The 18416-nt window shown below is 40.4% G+C and overlaps 1 protein-coding gene across 1 annotated transcript in view; it reads left to right on the forward strand.

Moving 5' to 3' along the window:
* The first annotated feature begins 280 nt into the window (after positions 1-280).
* arvcfb (ARVCF delta catenin family member b) overlaps positions 281-18416 on the forward strand; it is a 206485-nt gene continuing 188349 nt past the window's right edge. Inside the window, 1 exon segment of the mRNA XM_020590476.1 lies at positions 281-645. The gene's annotated coding sequence lies outside the window, so the exon portion shown is untranslated.

Below are 18416 nucleotides of genomic sequence, written 5' to 3' on the forward strand. Positions count from 1 at the left end.
GTACAAGTTATTAAAACAACGGATGTAGGCTATACCATGAGGCCTCGAGAAAGACGGGATAAAATGAAATAACCTATAGCTGGCACATAATGACCAATTCTGTTCTGTTAGGCTATTTTGTATTAGCATTTAATGGCCATGTTAAAAATCTTTATATACAAACAACATGCTACTAAATGCCCACTCGTGAGAAAGTTAAAACAAGAGCATATGACTTAATTGACAAGCAGTCAATCATATATAGGCTAGGCCACCCTCCAACACTCTGCCAGAGGGGATGGGGCGGAGACACTTGCTGTGACCCACAGTATCCAGGACTGTTGTGGATGAGAGGAATAAAGGCTGCGTTGCCTTTCATTCAAAACAGCGTCGCAGTCATGCATTAGAAGCCTAATTATCAAAGATAGTTGCATTGAACAGAAGTAGGAACTTTTAAATCAGTTAGGTTCGCGTTTGCATGTGGCGCGCGAGGGACGCACGCGTAGCATAACTACAATTAGATTTCTGAAAGGTTGTAACAGTAGCGTCCCTGCAGCAGCCAAGTTGCATACAAAACAGCGTTGTTCAGCTGAGGCACGGACTACTGCTCATCACACTGGAGAGTCTCGGCGCCCTCAAGAACAAGGATGAGCAGGAGAAACTGAGGTAATAACAGCTGTTTTCCTTCTTTTGCAAAATCCACATTGTGATTATCTTGCAGCGCCAAGTTTTAGCCTGTTCCATTACAACTCAGGAGGAGGGCGTAACATTAATGCAGCCTAATAATAATGGTAACTGACATTGGAAAGGCTGAAATAAACTGTCGGCTTTCTTGCAGATGAGTGAGGTGCTGCTACAAGGCACAACCTATTAGGCTATAGGACTCAGTGTGTTAAAGCTTTATTTATCAGGCTTTTGTTTACTAGTAGCTAGGTGTTCATCCCGTGGTACGCCCCGATTGGGAGAAAAGAAATAGATTTATTGCACCGAATACGTGAATAAAATATTAACGTAGCCTATTTGTGTGTATTCGTGTGTTGTTGTTGTTGTAAGCTTTTATCGCTAATGGATGCCATGGAAGGCAGCGAGCGCGAGCCGCAACGGGCTGTCAATCATCTCCTCCTTACTAGTCCATTGTTTGCCCATCCTGTGTGCGAGTGAGTTACCATGGAGAGTTTTCCGGTTTCTCTCCTATAATTACCTTATTTGGAGAAGGGGCGGCTGACAGCTGCTGGACTGATGGTGTTGTTGGCTTAACAGTGCCGTATTCATGTCCCATGAGTGACCACCATCCTAAGTGCACGCTTCAATACAACGACCTGAGCTCTGGCCACTGGCCAATAAGAAGCCTCAAATGAAGTTCGGTACACTTCATCGGCCCTGTCAGCGTTTTCACACCTATTTAGCAATAATAGCCTCAGGATGCAATTAAATCAATTTACTGTGATCATGTGCAGTTCATTTACATGTACTTGTTTTTAAGTTTGAACGTGCACTTTAGGAAACCATGATTTAAAAAGCCCAGGTTGGTCCATATATTAGTATTTATGCTGATCAGTATTTCTAGCAGGTGTGCACCCACAGGGCATTGTGTTATAGGGAAGATGGTGGGCTTCCATGACAATTTGTGGTAGAAAGATACTTTATATTGTCTCTTATTCAGATATTGTAATCCTAACCCTCCCTGCAGGGCCATGTGAACATGGAAAATGACATGCAATACCACATTTTATTTTGTAATAATTTTGTATCAAATCAAATAATGCAAGGTGTGGCATAACATCAGTCTGTGTTTGTGTGTGTGGACTGTAGTGAACAAAAACAAGGGTTACAGGTGCAGGAAAAGCACACCACACTGGCTGGGGGGCTACATGACAGTGAACACTGGGGACAGGTGCTCCAGATTTGGTAGGCTAATTCAGTCAAGGACCATCTCAGTAAATGCGTGATGTAACGTGGCGATTTAATAAGGGAAATTAATGCTGCCAAACCTCTTTTTGACCTATGTTATCTGAAAGATTTCAAGATTTATGCCCAGGTTTTACTGAGGCTGTGGTTTTTCTAATGCATGTGTAAATGCAATACATGCTACATTGGTCAGAGTGTCAACATAATCCAAATTCTGTCGACATAATCCAAAAAGACTTCACATTCAGGTGTTAAATTGAGCCAGAGCCCACCGGAGCCATTTGGCTTCCTGATGTTCAAATGGTATCCAGCTGGAAATGTCATATCATATTTCAGACCTGAAGTTTTTCATTCTCCCTTTAAGTTATATGGTGATCTAGACTGCAACAAGCAGTGACGTTAACGCCAAACCAATGACATCAAATTTCACAAGTTCTCAGATGTGCACATACATGTGCTGGTTCTAGTCTGCAGTGGCATGAATAATAGTTTTGCTCCTGGTAAGCTTGCTTAGTTAGTCATTTAGCTAATATTTTATGTGTTTACTGAACTGTTTGTTAAGCAGCGCAGTCAGACTAGCCATTGTCACATGGTGACATCAGGCAGGGAGGCAGCAGAGTCAGGTAAAGTGAGACCAGTTACTTGAGTTGACAACATCTATGGTTGTTACTAAGTGCGGTAATGCCTTAGTGATTAAAAAGCTAAATAAGGAAGTTGTGGTGGACTTTGTCTCAGAGCAGCCCCCACACTCCTCCCTGTCCCACCTGTACCTGTCAGCTGTGAGTCAACATATGCAGTAAGAGTGAAGCTGAATGAGAGACAGTAACTGATTTCAGTGTTTGTTTTTTATAAATTTCACCCAGTAATTAAAGTCAAGAGTTGTCTTTTTATTTTTTAGATTTTACAATTATTATTGAGTCTATGTTGAGACTTGCTGTAGATATGAATGGATGAATTTATACTCAGTGGTCAGTTTATTAGGCATGGCAGTTTAAAACTGTCAGATCTACAGTCCTGCAATAGAGAGTGTTGATTCAATTGTAGGATCATTTTGGAGACTGTGGTTTGTGTTGCTGTTGGACTGCGGTTTGTTACACAGACAGGAGTTTGTTTCTGTTTCTACGCTCACCGATGTATTAAATGGGGTGGATAAAATACTACAAACACCAGTATCAAGCAAAAGCTGGGTGGCTAATTAACCATGGGTACAGTGAGGAAGTGGACTGTGTAATTTCTGTAAAAGCACAATGTGGCCATTTATTTGCTCTGCCTTAAAACTGAGACTGATAGATTAAAGATCATATATAATTGTGAGTAAAAAGTGATAAAGAAATTTGCTGAATAAGTTTAAAGGAAATCTTTTAAATAGATTTTTTTTTTTTTAGGTTTCATGATGTTTACTGTTTATTCCAAGTGTTTCTATTTAAATCACACACTTTAAATCACCGAATATCAGTCAGAAGGCCTGCATTTACATAATGCATTGCATAAAAAGTCACTTTCGAGTCCTGAAGTCAGGATTAAAACACTACCCTCAGTGCCCATATGAAAGTAGACAGTATTTGAAGTACATATAGATACTACGTGTGTCATCTTCCCCTGACCCATATGTTCCCCCGACTAATGAATCCCAATTTAACCACCGCTCATATGAATGCTAAGGTTAAAAATCCTACTCCGCCTCTTGCTTAAAGGGCCCATGACATGCTCTTCCTTGTTTTTTGACTTATCTACATCAGTGAATTATCATCTTAGACATCCCCTAAAGCTCAAAAAATGAGGTGTACACATGTTCTAGTATTTCTATGCATAAGTAACTCGGTTTATACACATTTCCCAAACTCCTGCTCACAAGACTTTTTTTCTAACAAAATAAAGTAGTTTAAGGATTTCCCTGAATGGGCATAAAATCCAGGCCATCCAGCTTCATGTGAGCTTTCCTGACATCCACTGTTGCCACTGTAAAAGTGCATTTGGTTTTGTGGATATATTTCACCTCCTGCTGCTGCACTGTGACCAGAGGATGTGGAGAAAAATACAGGGCCTGAGGTTACTGGATGTCTGTGAATGCTCCTGATTTACCTGACTGGTTCTAACCTACAAGCAGCTGGCCAGTGAACTGTCCTCTCATTTTAAGGAAGAGGCTTTTTGGCTCTCTGATTCTGAAACAATTACAAACTATTTGGAGTTATGAGGGGCGCCAAGCTAATTTAGAGGTACCCAAGATTAAACTTTAAATGGCTGGAAATGAGCAAAATGATCATGACATGGGGACTTTAACATATCATACACTTTTATGCATGGTGACAAAATATAATGTTGTGCCCCCATATTATGTTTACAAGCAACAAAACATAACAAGCACATAATATGTTTCTTCTTCTTGAGAATTTGTGGTGTCTAAAGGCCTAATGGCTCACAATGGGTGGTGTTTATAACCTGACTGAAGGAGAGAAAGCCACCAGCAGATTTAACTCTGGCCTTGAAATAGACCTTGTGGTTTTGTGGAATTAATTCTTGTATCACCACTTGATCTTAAAGGTTAAAATTTCATTTTCTAATGACAAGACCTGAGGTCAGCTTTAATCTCAAGAGCAGTTTGTGCTCTAATGCATTAAATTAGAAGATGCCTGAAGAAATTCCTAACTGTCACACCTATTTGGATATAAATGTGGATCCTGGTTACTGTCACAGCCTATCTGCAGGGACTGAATAGCAACAGCACTTTCGGAATTAATCCCTGGTGTGAACATCATACTTTGACTGCATTCACTGGTACTTCCCCCCCCCTAGGTTTTATTACCTTACCCCCATGTTACCTACCCTCTTGCAGTGTGCAGGGGAACACAGTTAAAGGTTCTCTAACAAAAGGACAAACAAAGTCGGTATTTAAAAATTCTGATTAATTTGTACAAAAAGTCAAAAATCATTTCTTCACCATTAAAATTGACATTTGGCAACAATGACTGATGAGGTTGAAGTTGGGTGGAGCTGCTGGAATCACACAAGGTCACCAAAGAAATATAAACCACCTCAGCAACTGCAGCAGCACTCAGTGGAGGGTCAGAGTGATGTCAGTCAACACAGTGTGAATGCAGTCATGCCGTGCTGAGAAGAGCTCTAAACAGGCTTAACAAGTGGAAACACCTGCATTCCAGATGTGTGTGACCTATAAACTTCTAATCACCTACTGTATGTACTGTATCACACAGCTGCTACATTTAAAAAAAAAACAAAAAAACCCTGCAACTTTAAGATGAATTGAACTCAAATAAAGTTCTATGCTAAATCCAATTAGAGACTTCTGTAAGTTTGGACCATGTGCCCTGTCGACTGTTTCACCACTAACAATAGAGCAGAACATTTCTATTTAAATGACTTTTTGCATCTCAAGGTAAATGTATTACCAGTTATGCGCTACATTGAGAGGCTGTGTTATGTTAATTATATGAGCCTTATACTCACCTCACAGTAGTTTTATGGTCAGTGTAGCATTTCATTGCTGAGTGTGCATGGGGATTATAGAGCAGCAGCAGTTGGTATATAGAAGTGGTATGACGTGTTTGTCAGTTCAGTTAGAGCTGAAATGATAAGTGCTCACACTAATTAGTGCTGTGTCGTGTTCTTTACTGAGTCATATAGAGTGGTTATGTATTGTTACAAAAGCTATCAAACTGCACAGGAGTTACTCCATGTGACCCAGGCATACAGTGTTTACTGCATATAGAGACCGAAGTGATTGTTCTGTGGCTGCTGTGAGCTGACGGCAGCGGTCTGTAATAGCCAGTGGTCAGGCTGAAGCCAGTTTGGACCAAGAGTGAATGGTCCTTTGTGGGGCAGACACCTGCACAGCTCTGCCTCCTGCTCCTAAAGTGATTAACATGCACCTCCAACCTCCCCGGCCTTCCCACTGCCTCAGCCACCCATCCTGGCACTGCTTTGTCTTGGCACCCGTTCTGCATCGCCCATCCTGCAAAGGCTATAAGTCACGTCTTTGTCGGGGCTGAGCCAACACAGCCTGACTAGAGAATTGTGTTAGGGTTGTATCGATTGCCTCTGTGAAGGGGTTAAATATAGATGTTTTGTAACAGATAAACAGTGTGGCTTTGTTTTGGCAGAGGATTTTGAAATGACTTGTGCAAAAATAGGTTTAGCTTTTTAGTGCAAGTTTTAAACAGCACTCACTTTTTATTATGAACCTGTAGAAAGAGCGTAGGGTCCCAAGGCATGAGGTGCATTGCTTATTTTTCTGCTACAATAATACAACAGCAATTAAGCCTGGTTTTAAGATGAATTGAACTCAAATAAAGTTAAATAAAGTTGGACAGATCTAACTTTATTTCATGTTAGTATATATGTAAGGTGTGAAAAAATATTGGAGTCCAACCTAATAATAACAGTTCTGTTAAAGTTTGGCTTGTTGTCACAGTGATTTAGTGTTTTTCACCGAAGTTGCAATACTGTACCAGAACATATGTATTTAAAATGTTTGTGTCATGTTTGTTGTTTTTGTCAGATATGTTTAGGCACACATAATTCACTAAACCCAAACACTGATGTTGACAACATAACAGGATTATGCTTTTACTTTTATTTCAGAGGAAATATCAGCATGTGTCTGACAAAGTCTTATAGGACTGTCATCACCTAATACCAACCAGGTGGTATCTGGTGGTTTTTGGGCCGCACAGTTTTAATTCCTCTTATCAAATCCAGCTCATGCTGTAGCTCAAATATTCATTTCCATGCTGAGTGGTTATAGGGTATAGCTGCACAATTCTCTTAAAGTGTGAGACAGGAGTTTGTCTAGGTTTTGAGTTGTCCTCTGTAATGTCATGTAATACTGCCTCCATGAATTTCCTTCCTGTAAAAATAACAGTTAATCAGCACATTTGTCAGGTGTAGCTGAGTGTATGAAAAGTGAATGCCTTTACCTGCTTGGGGTGTATATCACCATTATCTGTTCTTCTCACACCAGCCAGGTGTAGATTAGATCACATATATTGTTAGTAGTTGGGTTTGGTCGATACAAACCACCAATCTATAGTTAAAAATAAATCAATGCCAAATTAAGGGACTAAACAAGAGTTTTTCTTTACTTTCATCACAACTGTGTTCATACTGGCAGAGATATTTTTAGTCTACAGTCGTTTACTATCATCATGAGTCATAATCTCAGTAGGTTTAATTTTTCTCAGTCTGATGCTGTGCTGGGTTCTTAAATGGCGGGGTCAGTGCAGGCAGCTTTCTGCTGCCAGACACATGATGACTCTTGTGTCAGAATTGGTTTTAAATCAGATTTTTGTGGCATGTCCCTACGCGATTGTTGGGACCTCAGCCGGCGTTGTTATTAGAATATCAGGCAGCCTGGAATATGGAACATTTAGACTCTCTCGTAATCCTCTCCCCTTTCTTGCAGCCTCCCTCTGTCATGGGCTCTGCATTAACATACAACACTGATTGAATTCCTGAAACCTGTCACTCCCCCTTTCCACCTCCATCAGTGGACTGAACTGCACACCTTTATTTTCCTACAGCAAAGAATATATACAGTACAAAGTGCTGAATAGTCTCACTGAGTGTTATGTGGAATGTATCTGTTGGTTGCTACAGGCAATAACCAAACAGAGCTGTATCTGTCTGCTCATTTGTCTGTGTATCTTTACTCTGTAGCCCCCACCCTTCCTCCCTGCTCCACTCCCAGAGTTGGTTTGCTGTGCCACAAGAGGATTAACCCCACCCTCTACATTCCAGTCTTCCTTGATTATGTCCAGGGATAAGAGCTGCTTAATTGTAATCACTGGAGCTGTCCTGAGCAGTGTAAACACAGTAACACAAATGAGCACAAGAGACAAACAGAAGCTGGATATAGAACATGGACCAGCAACATTTCCCTATCTGCCCAGAAACTTGAGGATGGCCAGACTGGAGCCAATCCCAGCTGACACTGGGGCAGGTTGCATTACATTTTTCTAAGGTTGTGTGACAGCAACATAATAAAGTGAATTAACATTGTTAGTAGTGATGATGAGTATGACTCTCTTTTTGGTTGTGTAAAATGTATCGTTAAACAAAACCTTAATCCCAGGAGTACTAGGTAAAAGTCAGCATGATTATTTATTATGTGGATTTCTGTGGAGCTCTTGACTATAATAACACACTGTAGATGCTTGGAAGAACAGCCTCGAAGTGAAACTAGCTGATTTAAAGTTTTAAGGTTTTCTAAAGAAAGATTATGGTACACACATATATTTTTCATAATTTGGGTTTATGATGCTAAGGTCTTTACCTTCCCCCTACTATCTGTCGGACATTGCACTGAAGGGTGGTGGAAGGCTCCTAGTAATGTTTTTTTTTTAATCATTCTTACGTGGGTTGTCAGTCGGTGCTGGACTTTGTTGGACTGTGTTTTTGAAATTGATACAAGCTCTAACTTCAGCCAAGGAGTGGACAATGTCAATTTTGATGACCTCGGGATTGCAACTCTGCATTTTTTCTGTTATGGCAAACAAATCTCCAGCAAAAACTTTTAGTGGGACAAGTCAACTGAGGCAATGTCCATGTTAAAGGCAATCTAACGGAACAGGTTTGGCATTTTACTCCTGTCAGAGCTGAGGTCTAATCTTAGACAAGTTGTTCTTGGAACACTACATCATCAGAACCTGTAGCTGCTTGACTGCACCTTGTCCCATTCTTCCTCTACAGTGTTTAGATGTTATGTATACTAGGAGCAGGTTACATTCAAATGCTGTAATATGATATGTATCAGTTGTGTTTTGTGTTATTATCACGCTACAGTTTATAACAGCTATAAGATAAAGTTCAACATTTTAGGAACAACACGTACTAGTATTCCCAAAGTAAGATGAGAAGATTAATATCACTCTCACATATTGTATGTGTGGTCAATACAAAACTACAGCCAGGAGGCAGGAGGACTGGCACCTAAATGTTCACCTGCTGCACCAGGGGCTCCTTTTTTTATTTTTTATTTAGGTTCAGAAAATATAAGGAAAACAGCCTTAAAGCTCACTATGTAGGCTACCCTGCTGACACTTGGTCTCAGATGCAAACCCAGGACAGGTAAATAGAGCAAGCAGTCTTATTTACAGGTTCACAGGTTCAGGAGGTGTTAAAGGCAACAAGAAGGGCTTAGTCTTTGAAAAAGCAAAATGTGATAATCTTCACAAATCTTTCACACATAAGGCGTCTTCAAGAGTAAAATTTCTCAACAAGAGCTCTCTTACAAAAAGGGAAGTGTCTCAAAGGGAGTTCGTTTGAGAGTCTCACTGAGGTTCAGTACTCTTCACTATAAACTAATCTTATCACAGAGAGGGCAAAAAAACAAAAGCTAAGAGCGGAGGCAGCAAAAGCAGTAGGTAACTAGTATAAACGTATACAGTCACCAGATTCTTTGAGGCAGGAGCATAGTCCAGACCTGGATAGAGCCAGGCAGCAGGTATCAATTTTCTCATCCAACTCCCTGCAAATTCATCATAAAGCACCTTTCCCAAAATGTTGAACTAGTCAAAGTGAAGCAGTCAGGCTGAGGGTCATAGCTAGTGTAGATCAAAAAGTACCTAAGAGTGGAATTTAAATGTAGTTTGCAATTGCCTGTGACATTTCACAGAAAAACAGAATTTCAATCCCACTTTGCATAAATGGAGAAACCAGTGGTCATGGTACTTTAACTCCTGCATATATGTAGAAAAACAATACACATTTTCTGTCCATTTCTATGATTGTCACTTTGGCCAAGTGGCTGATGTGACAGCTAATTTATGTGGAGGTCATGTGAGATGGCCTCATGAACCGGCTGTCAAATAAAGACAGGAAAATGTTTTTCTCTCCTACTTAAGAGCTGGCAGCAAATATAAAGGGACACTGTCAGAAAATGAATGTGGCGGAGGAGACGCCTGTGTATTCATCAATGCTGGGCTTTATGTGTGGGAGGGTTTTTGATGTGCAGGCCTTGCACTGCAATGGTCTTTTTTTGGAGGGTGAAAGCCAGGAGCTATGCCCAGCTGGGACTGAGCGATGGTGGATGCAAGCTGTCTTTCCTGCCTCCTGCAGCGGAATATTCTTCTGGGACTTGGAGAGGAATGATTAGACTGTGGAGAGTAACTTTACCCCATCCCTTGATGAGGAATTTTAGTGAAAGGAAGTGACTTGTTTTGAGTTTGTGACAGCTTAATTGGGAACCTCTCTTAAGTGCTTTTTTGGGTGCTGGCTCATAATAAAGCATGTTTTCTCTCTTCTTTTCTCTCCTTCTATTTGAAGTGTAGATTTCTCAGATGCAGAGCTCTGTTTACCATGGAGGAGCACTGCAAATGAGGCTCTCTGTGCCACCCAACGTTTTGGTTCTGATGAAGTCAATTCTGGCTGCTGCAGAGCTTTGGAGCACAGGTAGAAATGCTGCAGTGTTGATGAGGCTCGTCCAGCCTTGGAACTTGATGTGCTGCACTCACGTACACACTACATACACAAAAAGTCCAAAGAAAAAATTCCCGTACTGCCACATCATATGAGACTATTGGACAAATCAGTCTTGTGCACTAGGATCCACATAATTAGCCTATATTCAATGGCTGATAATTCTCCAGCAGAATAAAGCTTGTCTGAGCATTTTGTGTCTTAATTTGACAAGTGTGTTGAATAAATTCAGCCACTTTACATGTGCTGCCTCGTTGGTGTTGTGTTTACTTGTCATCATCATATTTGCAGGAAAAACTGTCGTCCTCTTACTCTGCCAGTTCCCCACTACAAACTATAATTCAGACAGGCTGTGGCTGCGCTCCTGCTATGTGAGCCTCTTTCTGTGTTAAGGTGCTAGACTTGTATCACTTCTGCTCTTCAGCAATTGAGCTGTACCCGCAGACAGCCTCAGTTTTCACTTTAACTGAGCTTTTTAATAGTGCTGCAGGCCCATGAGTGGGTGCTGCAGGTTGGGTGATGGGTCTGTACTCTGCAGCTCCAAGCTAGCCATGCACACCCGGCAGGAGGCCTTAGCTACTAGAAGGCCATAGGGACAGAAGGGGGAAAGGAATGGAGGAGAACAGAGACGAGACTTGTTACTTTTGGAGCTCAGATTGATTTTAGTCATTCAGCATTTGCTGAGTGTTGTGTAGTGTGTGTTGGATGGGTGTACAGGTGGGACAGCTGGCTCGGAGGAAAAAAGGTTCCCTTATAATGATGAGAAAGGGAGTCAGCCTCCCTAGTAATCGAGCCTCTAACCTTGGCAGATTTAGCGCTGTGATCTCTCAGTTCTAATGCAGCGGCTGCAAGTTTTAACTGTGAATGAACATCAGTGGACACTGATGCATGAGCTTGATACAGCATCACCTCTTTTTGTGAGATCTGAGCAGGGAATCCCTTTTACAGTGACCTGTCATGAACTGTTGAAGTCCAATACAAAAAGTAAAAGTTTTATTGTCTTACTGCATCTATTTGACGGTACTGTTGGCCTATTTACATTGATCATTTGATTACTCATGGCCTTTTTGGACTTCATTGTAGCAATGCTGCCATATTACTAGATGACAGCAGTAACTCATAATGTGATTATAATTACAGTGTTATCATAAATGATGGTCAAAGCTACAAGTCCTATGTTACAAGCTGTAAAGGCAACATTCTTATATTATCCATTGGCCAATATGTTAACAAACAATTACCTGCAGTATTTACTGTACACATCCAGCAGCTGTAAATGTAAACTGACCAAAGCATTAAGCCATAAAACCAAAAAGACAGTAAAACACTCAAAAGTGTTTTGCAGAGCCTCCACAATTGGGTTGAAATTCTTTGTGGCTTCGATTCTATACTCACTGGCTATTTTATTAGGTACATCTGCACAGTTGTATGCAAGTCAGTGCAACACTTCCACCTCAACATCTGTAATTATGAAGCTAAAAATGTTTCACTTTTGGTGAAATTGTCATAAATGTATAAATATGTTTATTATTAAGGTCGTAATTAAAGGTGGCGTTGTACTGGACTACATTCACCAAAAACGTAAACATTTTGACCTTCTTTAACACAGATGTTAAGGCAGAAGTGTTGCACTGAATTGCATACAGTTGTACAGGCATACCTAATAAAGTGGCCAGTGATTGTATAATAGAATAGAATCACTTTATTTGGCCAAGTATGTTACACACACACACACACACACACACAAGGAATTTGTTTTTGGTATAGAACCAAGCCAGCCATCTGCGGCGCCAACTCACACGGATGGCTCTAACCATTGGGGGTAACTTGGGGGTTCAGTGTCTTGCCCAAGGACACTTTGACGACTGCTTTACCCACTGAACCACAGTCGCCACTTAGACATTAAACGTAATCAGTTCTTGTAATGAAAATATTTAAACAGTGTTATATTGTAAGAACACTGTTCGGTTTCCTTTAGGCTGTATGAAAAATCCAACCTTACAACAAGATGGATTCCACAGCAATGACTTATTCGTCTGATATATGCTGATATCAATAACAGTATGTCACTCAGAAGCATCCTCACCTTCTCCATTTTCATCACTGAATCACTGCAAACAGATGCTGGCACCAGGAATGATAGAGTGAGTAAAGGAAGGAGTGGAGGCAAGCACTGCAGGAATCAGGAGCAGGGTGAGAGGGAGGGATGGATGGGTGCACGTGCTGGTGGGATTGAATGGTAACTGATCCCTTGGTGTTGCTGGTATGGGATGAATGAGGATGAAGCCATCTCCCACAGAGACCCAGTTTGCCCAAAGCATTTGTCATGCTGAATGATGTAATGAGCTTTGTTAAAGGATTGTGTGTTGATTTACTTTTGAATGTGTACTGCCTCTGCTATACCACATTGACATATGCCCAAGCTCCCCTTTTCAGAATATGAGAGAACATCAGTGTGTGTGCCTGATGTGGCTGAATTCATTTAAATTTCTAGCAGTGCTTCAGTTTTTCTCTCTTTTCATGTGGCTTATCATTATGGGCTGGATATTTGATCTATTTAATATTTTATGAGAAGTAAGCAAAATCAGATCGGACCTATCACATGATACAAACGGATATGGATTAGATGATGGGGCTGTGTGTAACCTTATCCTTTACACTCTACAAAGACTACAGTATGTATTGAGGAAATCCCCTTTCTCATATTCATGGTGTTTAATGAGAGTTTACTAACTTCATCAATGAATTATGTAGCTAGAATGTTAACACCCAAATCAATTTGGGTGTCTTATTGCTCATCTAATTTATATTTCACTTGTATTTTGTGGCATTCATGTGGACGGCAAACTAAGAATTTCATTGTACAGGGAAACACATTTCCTAACTGTGCATATGACAAATAAACACTTTGACCTTGAACAGTTCCCCACATGGCTATGGGGTGTTTTATTGTCTTTCAGCTAAATGTTGTGGTTTTAAAGACTGGCAAGTTTTCATCAGTTTGCCAGAAACACAATTCCAAATGAATGATAATGTTGTGCCATGTCTGCTGGATGTGTAAAAAGGCACACATTAGCCATTCAAACTTTGTAATGTGTTACAATAATGTTGTGTTTAGCTCATTAGCTTTTTCAGCTCACTATTTTGGTCTCCTGGACTGTATCTTTACTGTTTTGGTTCCTTCTCACCATTCTAATCAAACTCTTTCTAGCCACAGCAGGCAGTGGTTGGAGCTGTGAATAAAGTGGGCGAAAAAGTTTTGATAAACCCACTGCACTCTGTCAGCTCTTTGACCACTAAATTGCTGTTGGACAAAGTATTTTCTTCAGGGATTAAGGGACCTTTGAGACCAAAACACAGTTGGATATTAGACTTTCATTCAGCCACAAACGCAACCTTAAATGACTGCTAATATTGTTGTGTATCTGCAGCTGTTTGATAACACATTAACCACATCAGTTTTAAGTAATAATATGCCAGTAGTTTACAGTTTATTCCACCAACCAACCCCAAGTGATCAAAAAACCCACAGACAGATGCGAACTACATACAGTATACAGACATGTACCCCTGTGCAAGATGCTGCCGCAGGCCTTGTATTGTGACACTGACAGGCGAGGTGATTGAATCGAGGGAGCTGATTTGATTTGAGGCTATGATAAGACAGCTTTGCTCATGTTTTTCCACTTAGAATCACACTACTGAAAAGTCAAACAACTTTTTTCTAAAACCGAGAAAACTACCTTATTTTTCACTAATAGGATGTAAATGACTTTAGGTTCATAAGAAGTATTTTCCTTCCTGAATGAGTCGGGGTTTACTTTTCAAATAAGCTGTCAGAAAATTAATTACCACTCTTTGGGACTGAGAGTTTTCCAGTGAGAGCTGATGATTAATATAAGAGGAGGTGTAAGGCAGTGTTTTTTCTTTGCAATGAATGAAAGCTGCTTGCACCATATATCCATCAAACTAATGTGTGCTGTCTCAAGTAGTTTTCCTTTTTGAAGTGTAAGCCATGATTAACATTGTTTTAGATTTGCACGTCACTTTCAAGTCACAGCTCACTTTTAGTAAGTAATTAAACAAAAGTAAACAAAAAGTATAACTGAAGACGAAATAAGGCTTTTCTCAAAAACTTTGGTTTGCTCTTCAATTTTTTATCACTAATGCAGAATTATCTTAACTGAGATCTTCATTCCTGACCTTTTCAAAACTTTGCCAAGTGCAGGAACCTACATTAATTTAAGCTCCACAGCCCCAGTGTAATAATCCTGCCCCGTAATGCTGGGACCTTACCCACTTCTAGCATAGCATATACTTCACCCTGCCATAATTAAGCCCCCGGATGTTCCTCTGCCAGCACTGTTTAATATACAGAAAAATAATGAAATCTAACAAGTGATATGACCTCGCTTACCTCACTCTAGCTGTGGTAGCAGCATGCAGTACTGCACTGCATTGCAAGTTTTAAACACTACACATGTCAGGATCTTTGCAGAATCTTCACATATTTTTCCTAATCAGGATTATACACTTGGGCAAACAAGGTGTAAAAACCTCATCAGAAAAAAATTATATTTGCTCTTTAGATGCACTGCTGTGTTAATTTTTTTAAATGCCCTGCAGAGATTATAGTTAAACGAGATGGTGGAGATTAAGTTAATTACGGTGTAGTCACCTGTTTAAACAAGTTTCTAGTAATCCTTTAGACTGTCTGTGTAAAATGTTTCAGGCACGAATGCTCACAGCACAGGGTCTCAAATAATCTCCTCCCAATGTAATAACATGGTAATCTGTTGTTTCCTGTTGCTCTCTGTCTATACTACACTGCCCACAAATAAGCAACACTGTTTGCACCGCAGGGAGTTAGAATGTATATTAAAACACTGCAAATCAATTGACTGACTGCAGGCAGTGTTGGGGAAGCTACTTTGAGAGTACAACTGTGCAAGCTACCAATTACTTCACAGTGGAAGAAGCTGAACTACAGCAAAGCTACTCTAGTCTGGTTAACTAAAGCTACTTAGAAAAAGCTGTTCAAACTACTTTGTAAAAAACATTCTTAACAATGTACATATGATACAAAATTATATGAAAGTACAAAAATTGACATGCCAACAAAAATGCCAATCATCTGAGTTTATAGTGAGACCTAAACCTGTCCTAAATAAAACAATCCCATCTGGGTTATTCACAAGGACAAAACTGCAAGGAATGTTATATTTTTATTGTCAACAAATTGGGCTGTTATATCTGACTACAATTAAAATATTTAACTTGCATCTTTTTAGGCTGTTTGATTGAACTGAGCTGTGGTCTAAAAAATGGGCCTTGGGTCTTGGCAGTTTTGTAACATCTGACTTGTACAGTCTTAACAACTATAACAGTATTCAACTTGCACCGAGTTGGACAGTATGAACAACTTGATATACGGCATATGTGCAGTTTCTCAGGCACTGAAAATGTCCTTCCCAGCACTGAAAAGCATGGAGCATGGGAAAATAAAACAACGTATTCCTTTCCTTTTATGGCCTGAAACTGTTTGTAGTTTCAGTATTTAACTACACTAAAAATGGCACAAATGAATATAATTCAAAAGTTCAGAAATATGACTGAAAAATTGTCTTTTATTTGACTGAAAAATGCAAATGCAAAACACTGCAGATGCATTTTGAAATGTTTGAACTAATCTTGTAATGGATGTCGGTTCAGTTTGCCTTTCTGACTATGACTTATCATATGCAGTAAAAGACAACAATATGCAAGCAGAGTAAAAGGCTTTGCCACAAACTCAACTGACTGGCTTCTCTCCTGTAGGATTTCACACAAGTCTCCTCAGACATTATAACTGTGCAGGAGCTATGCATGAGTGTCTGACTCCTAACTAAAGGTGTGTGTGTGTGTGTGTGTGTGTGTGTGTGTGTGTGTGTGTGTGTGTGTGTGTGTGTGAGACCTTCTGTGCTATTTCAGCCTGACTGCACTGCAGCAGACGGTGGCATCGTCTGGCAAAGGTGCTGTGTTGACCAATCATGTATGGGGGATGATTGGGATGTGGATGCCCATGGGAAGGAGACTCTTTTGTTTACCTCATTAGATGAGCATTCACTGCTATTCACTGTCAAATTTGGGCTACAGTTAACGAACCATAAAGACACACCATGCATTTTTGTTAGTACTGAATATTAAATTGTGTTTTTTATCTACAGTATCAGTGCTGACACACTGAGAGTAGACTTGATGCTAATGCAGAGTAGGCTACATTAGCCCCCTCCCCCCACATTACCTCTGCCCCCGACCAATGCAGCCCTGTACATTAAAACACAGCAGGGAGCTGCAGTTTTGCCAGACCAATGTGGGTGTATCGTCACACTCTATCATACTGGCATGGTTCTGCAAGACAGCTTTTGCCTCAATGAGAAATATCATTGTGTTTTAATATCGCGATATCTCCTGACATGAAATCTTGTCACACCCCTACTGACTGCAAGTGCAGTTTACGTCCAGTTCAAAATGCATTTCCTTGCATGTCTCTCCCCTGCTCCACTGGGTCGGCAGTCTGCATTCAGCTGTGCGGGACAGAATATGAATATTCAGAGCAGTTCTTTTGTATACACAGCAAAGCAAACCCCCAGAAAGATTCTTGTTAACTGTGGCATTTGATAAAAGATGCAGCGAGCCAGCCTCTGTGCAAGAAGGTCTCCCACATTGCACACCCATTTTGCACCTCCACCCAGGGACCTGTCTTTTAGGGCTTCTGCACTGTAACAGCTTTACCATGTTTGGGAAGAAAATCGCCCCCGTCATCCTCCCCTTATCGCCTCCTCCTTGTTCCATCGTAATCTGCTCTTATGGGTCTCAGCCCATGGTGCCTTAAACCCCTCCATCTCTAACAGCTGCTGAGGACAGGGAGGTATAGAGAGATTAAATGAGACGAGTCTTTGCAGCCCCTTAAAGGAGTCCCACATGCCTCTCTGCCTTTAGCCCCTGTAGTGTCTTTGATGCACTGTTTTCCAGTCTGGTCGATTTTCCAGTGAAGTGGTTTCTTACACATGCCAACCCCCATACAGACCTCTTTAGATTCCACGGTGGCTGTTGAACTAATCAGCATTGTTTGTTCCAAGACAGATAAAAGTCTCAGCTGTTTCAAGCTCATAGTGCTGGAGGAAATACTGACAGCTTATTGCTTGTGCTGCAGATGTAAAGTTGTTGGGTTTTGTTACCCTTTTTAATGGTAGTATTTTCCTGTGGTTATGGAGATACTATGTATTTCTTAGTGCATGCAAGTACAGTGTATAGCACTTGTTTTGCAATATGGCAGCCAGGACATGACTAAAACAGTGGAATCTGGGATATCTGCTGTAGTCGAAGTACATCACATATGGTCACTGATCACTGAATGATTAGCGATCTTGGGGGCTATTGTGATACATTTGTGATGTCTTTCAGTAATGGGATTTACTTTGTCTAACAGGTATTTTACAGCATAGCATTTAATCCTACAATCTGTTTTTGTACAGAGACAATGTTTAAGTTGCATATATACACGTGATTAGGAAAGCCACACACCTGTCTATATAAGACCCTACAACTCATGAAATGTGATCTGATCTTCACCAAGGTCAAAAATAACAACCAACACAATATTTCTAAGCTGATAAAAACACAGACAGTCATAATCTTTGATGTCTTTATTGAACACACCCATTAAACATACAGTATATGCCCTACTGGCGCACAATGGAAATTGAAGCAGTGCATGTGAAAATCACAGGGCTGCTGTAGTCCTGGTAACATTCAAAGGGAATTTGGAGGATGGGAGATAAATTATTCTCAGTGAGCATCTACTAAACCAATACAGTCTGTCCCTCAAGTGTTTGTAATTTCACATTTGGTCCCAGTACAAGCCTCCTGTGGCTTTTAATTTCTGTTAACCGGCGTGTGTGTGTGTGTGTATATGTGTATATACAGTGGGTATGGAAAGTATTCAGACCCCCTTAAATTTTTCACTCTTTGTTATATTGCAGCCATATGCTAAAATCATTTAAGTTCATTTTTTTTCCTCATTAATGTACACACAGCACCCCATATTGACAGAA

Source organism: Monopterus albus, unplaced genomic scaffold (assembly GCF_001952655.1).
Source record: "Monopterus albus unplaced genomic scaffold, M_albus_1.0 scaffold12.1, whole genome shotgun sequence".
NCBI classification, from domain to species: Eukaryota; Metazoa; Chordata; class Actinopteri; order Synbranchiformes; family Synbranchidae; genus Monopterus; species Monopterus albus.